Raw genomic sequence first — 5553 nt, 5'->3', positions numbered from 1 at the left:
TTTTAAAGTGATTTGGAAAGTTGGAAATGAACCAGGGAAGAGCAACAAAAATAATTAGTGTTGGCAAATGAACCTATGGGGAACAAAAGGGAAAAGAACTTGGAATTATTTGAGCAGGAGAAGAAATTGCTGCAGGGTGACTGCAAAATCATTTTCAACCGATGAAGTGGTATCATAAGGATAATATAGTATTGGTGACTAAGGTTGCCAATCAATTATTTTCTTTCTTGCTTCCGGTTTCTAAATTTCCAGAACCCAATTGAGAACATGGCTAAGCAACTAGGTAATAATAAAAGGATAGAATCAGCTCTACTATCCTGAACAGTTATGGTTTCTGGATCAGACACTTGAATAAGATTTCCTGATACTTATCTTCTTTTCTGAACTCACAGCTCTATTTCTACTACTTAATTCAACAAATCTTAAGCCAGTTGCATCCACAAGGATTCGCAGAACTCCACCAGCCTATGGATACATAGGTTTGTAGTATGCATCACATACCTGTGAATCCAAAGAATAAAAGACCAAGCCAGGCAAGAGCAGTGATTTTGCCTCAGTATGAACTAATAAGAAAAATAACGAAAGAGAGACAGGGAGAGAGAAAGAGAGAGATAGATATCCAAGGCTTATTCCTTGGAGGGGAAGCTCAAGTGTTTTGCTATCCATAGAAACATCACAGAGCTGAGAACAGCCGTTACCTTTCCCCCTCAACAGTAGGAGTCAGGAGATCCCTGTTTTCTTGATACATAAACCAATTTACCAAAACAAAGATTGCACTGGAAGCCATGAATAATGCTGATTCTTTCTTAGAGAAATGATACAGCTCTTTGACAGTTCAAAATTTTTCTATGAAGATCTCCTGGCAATTGTAACCATTTGATCAACACTCTTCAAAAGTTTCTCTGTAGCAGTAATTCCATGGCTATTAACAGGGATCACATGATAAAAATGGTTCTGTGGTCAAATCCTTTGGAGAAGCATTAGGTTCAAATAAATTAAATCATTTTCTCTACCGAACATTCGACTCAAGTTTTTAATATCACATTTGTGGAATCTTCATCCTCATTCTTTTCCTCCTCCTCATCCTCTTTCTCCTCCCCTTCCTCTTCCTTCTCCTTCTTTGTCACCTTCCTCTTCTGGCAGGACACATCACCTAGTCTGTGTTTCATGAAATATACTCTGAAAAATGTAGCCTTAGATGGTTTCATTAACTTAACATGGAATCGGACAGAAAATGTGAATATGGCCTATAGGCCTCCTCCAGCTCTGTTATTGCGTGACCAACTTTGGGGCAGTGGCTCATTTTATTACAAACTGTAATCAAACCCTTCCTCAAACTTGAACTGCATGCATTTGGTGCAGCTTTTTTAGTGAAGATGAGACTTGGACCCAGATGACCATACTCATTGAGAGGCAATATGGTTATATAGTATAAAACCAGTGTGTCCTAACAAAAGCATAGAAAAACACCTACACCAAATTCATTTATAAATATTTTCCATGTATTTAGCAGCAGTATGATTGCTGCTCAGATGTTAGAGCAGGGTGCAAGAACTTGAGTTTAATAATAGTGTTGCTTTATTCCATCACCATTTACAGTTTTCTTACGTAAAGACTTAGGGACACATACCAAGAGTGTGGACAGAGCAGGGGAAATTCATGGCTGCGTCTACAGAACAAATCACATCATGGCTTTCCCTATGGTAGCAACATACCACACTAGAGAAGAAAATAAGAATTTCCTCTCACAACAAAAGGATATTATTAACCCCAAAGGGAGTGCGACATCTTTTGCTTTTCCTCAAAGAAGAGCTTTATGTCATGTTTCAGATTCTGAAAACGTCCCCTTTAAAGTTTTCTCTTCTTCCAGATGATGAAGTGGCATCTGAACCCACTCCATTCAGTTCGGTGCCTTGGCAGGAAGTGGCTGCTAGAAATTGCTTCCCTAGGCAGGCAAACCTGCTGAGGCTGCAGGACAGTCATGGAAGGAGGACTCCCGGAGCTGCTTTCAGGATTTTGCAGCTTGGTTGGTTAGTCCTGAGGCTGGTAATTAAAAGATCCCTTCAAGGGAAAGGATTGCTTCAAGAAAAAAAAAAAAGCAAGATTTATGAGTAAATTAGGAGAGCAGCACACTTCGGGTGCCAAGTGCTGCGTGGAGCCGGGAGCATGGTCCTCCGTGATTCGGAAGCGCACCTGAGCGCCTCTGAGGGAGTCCAGAGTCGCATTTTATTTCTCAAAGCAGAGCTCTAGGTTTCGTAAAAGTTGCTCTGCCGTCAGCATGTGTGTACCACCTTTTACAAGACAGCAGCGAGAGTGAGCGTGCATATTATGTTTCCAGCTCTGACGTACTTGTTTTGGCTATATTGTTTGGAATCTGTCCTTAGACTGGAGATTTATCAGCCTCCTGTCCGTTGTGTGTCAGTAAAGAAGTGGGTATGAGGCCCATCTTGAACGAAGTGATGGGAATGAGGCATCCGATGGATACATGAAAAATCAAATATGATCAGAGATGGAGTAAAGTCTGGCACACATTGCTAGGAGCTGAGATAGTTTTGCTCTAAGTTTGCCAGAACAAACAGAGCTAAATATACACATATTTCTCTTGCCCATATAACCCTCAAGCCTTCGCCTGCTTTGCTGAGAAACATAATGCTTTCAAACAAAGAGACAGACTTGAAGCATAACCCAAGTCTCCACAAATACTAAACCTTTTATACAACTGGAATTCATCTGCTTGCCAATGACCTGGAATAAACAAAATGAACTGGGTCATGCAGTAGTCTCTCCACAGCCTATTTGCAACTAACAAACACCACTGAATATCTCCAGTCCCGGCTAAGAATTGATCAAGGAAATATTCACTGCTTATTCTAGGACTGGATGGAAAGAAATTGTTTTCCATGTTCTACTATAAATAGATAACTTAGATAAATAAATAAATACAACATTTAAAACAGCAAGTAATTCCTTTCTTCCGAAAAGACTTGTAGTCTATGTATGACAATTTGTACTTACCAATATGCTCCAAAGTCAAGGAAACCATCAACCATTTTCACCCAAACAAGCTTGTAAGAGGGCTAGCTGGACTCTCAGCGAAGGTAAGCATGGCTAAAGACACAGCAATTGGCCAGTGGTGCTATGTGTAAGGAGAGAAGAGAACACAAATGCAGGGATCATAGTATCCTTCAGGCTCTTCACATAAGCATCTGTGTGGTTTTTAATAGTTACGTAAAACAAAGATAGCCCAGAAAGAACTGGCCAAAGGAAATGATTAGGCATTTTATAGGTTAGAAACCTAAACAGCCTATAAATGTCAGAAAAAATATGATTCATCCACTTAACTGGTAGTAGAGGTAATTGAAAACAAAGTTATAATAAGATATCATTCACTCAGCAAATTGCAAAAACAAATGGATTATGTCCAGTTGCTAGTTGGGTTGTGGAGGAAAGGCTACTCTTAGATACTGGTTTAAACATGTGAGCTGTTCAGGTCATCTCGGGAAGTGCTATGCTATGATAACCTTGATTGACATCAAGTATGTGTGTGCTTATACATACACACATGTACTTGTGGCTTAACAATCTTACTTTAAGACACTTTTCTATACAAACAAGACCATATTATGGTGTTTGCTGCATTGTTTCCAGAAAACCAGAAATAGTCTAAATGCTTGTAAATAAGGGAATAGTTGAATAAATTGTGGTTTGTTGATCTTAGGGGTTATTTTATAATCATTCAAAAGGCTTTGTTAATTTTGTTCCTTACAGGATTTCAATAACAAAAGACTAGTTGGGAAAAGTGAAATACAGGGAAATACATGAAAAATTATCACATTTTGGGGTAAGATAACAAATTATGTGGGTAAATATATTTGCATATGTGTGATCAGGAGAAAGATGAGGATGACAGGAAAAATGACAAGGGAGAAGAATTAACAATATAAAAAAATAAAGCTGTTTGTGGGATTAAAAATGTTACTAAAATCATATTTAAATAATATCTAGGCCTGCACTGTGATGCAGTGGGTTAAAGTCCTGGCCTGCAGCACTGGCATCCCATATGGGTGCCAGTTCAAGTTTCAGCTGCTCCACTTCCAATCCAGCTCCCTGTTAATGTGCCTGGGAAAGCAATGGAGGATGGCCCAAGTTCTTGGGCCCCTACACCCACGTGGGAAACCTGGAGGAAGCTCTGGCCATTGTGGCCATTTGGGGAGTGAATCAGCAGATGGAAGACCTGTCTGTCTCTGTATCTACCTCTCTCTGTAACTCTGTATTTCAAATAAATAAAATAAATCTCTAAAAGAAAGTCTGCTGGTTTACTCCCCAGATGGCAGAGGCTGGGTTGGGCCAAAATTAGAGCCAGAAGCTTTATCTGAGTCTCCCACGTGGGTGCAGGTGCCCAAGTACTTAGGCCATCTTCTACTACTTTCCCAGGTGCAATAGAGGGGAACTGGATCAGGCGTGGAGCAGCCAGGACTCAAACTGGCACTCGTACAGGATGCTAGACTTGTTTGCTGAGCCACAATCCTGGCTCCAATGTGTTTTCGATTAGCTTTAAATCTTAACATAAAACCCCATTATGATTTCTATAAAATCTTTCATATAGGTTTGTATGAACTGTGTAAATTCCCAAGGAAGAAGTTGGGAGAGAGCCTGGAGGGAAGAGTATTTTAGCCCAAATGTGCATTGTTTTTATTTCCTACGCGGTGGATCTATTCAAATGTCGTCTCCTATCCAGGGATTCAGGGCAGAACTAAAATATGATGACTTAGTTGGCAACAGCAAAAAAAAGAGAGCATTTTCTCAAATGCAATAAAGATAAGCAATAAGTTTCAGTGATGCATGTAGTAAGTTCTCTGCTCGCCTGCTTGTTCTTTCTTCTCTCAGCAGAAGTTCAACTGAAAATAAGCTCAAACAGCAATTTGCCAAATTAGCTAGTCACCTCACTTGTGACCAAATCACATCCCACAGAGATGCTGAACCTCAGGCTTTCACTTCCTGGAATATGTGTAATTTAAAAAGACTTCTTTCCTTAACAAGTAAAAGGGTAGTGTGGCAAGTTCCGGTAACCTGGAAATGAGATGCAATGATAGTATTTGGGCATGATGTCCACAGGTAACTATCAAGTTACCTCTCTGAAAGTAACACTTTTCCAAAAATGACCATGCCAAAGTTACACATTTTTCCCTTTCCCCAACTCCACAAGATGGTAGCATAACAAATGCTTTTGGGGGAGGAACAGTAGTTTGTAATAATTACATTATGTAATGCTATGTAAAAAATTAGCACAATCTTAAAATCTTAAAACAATATTTATTTGTTTTTAAATTTTTTAAAAGATTGATTTATTGGGCCGGCGCCATGGCTCACTTGGTTAATCCTCCTCCTGCGGCGCCGGCATCCCATATGGGCGCCAGGTTCTAGTCCCAGGTGCTCCTCTTCCAGTCCAGCTCTCTGCTGTGGCCCGGGAAGGCAGTGGAGGATGGCCCAGGTGCTTGGGCCCTATACCCGTGTCAGAGACCAGGAGGAGGCACCTGGCTCCTGGCTTCAGAT

General features: G+C 40.3%; 1 long non-coding RNA gene across 1 annotated transcript; it reads right to left on the bottom strand.

The window, feature by feature from the left end:
* Positions 1-1494: 1494 nt before the first annotated feature.
* LOC149126945 (uncharacterized) lies at positions 1495-3352 on the bottom strand. Its single transcript, XR_016232371.1, has 2 exons — positions 3016-3352; positions 1495-2079 (listed from the first exon to the last, which is right to left on the bottom strand). It is a non-coding gene; the product is annotated as an uncharacterized LOC149126945 (long non-coding RNA).
* Between the last annotated feature and the right edge of the window lie 2201 nt (positions 3353-5553).

This window comes from Oryctolagus cuniculus, chromosome 4, assembly GCF_051225735.1.
Source record: "Oryctolagus cuniculus isolate XC-2025 breed Fujian yellow rabbit chromosome 4, ASM5122573v1, whole genome shotgun sequence".
Lineage (NCBI taxonomy): Eukaryota > Metazoa > Chordata > Mammalia > Lagomorpha > Leporidae > Oryctolagus > Oryctolagus cuniculus.
This window is presented reverse-complemented; position numbering and strand designations above follow the sequence as displayed.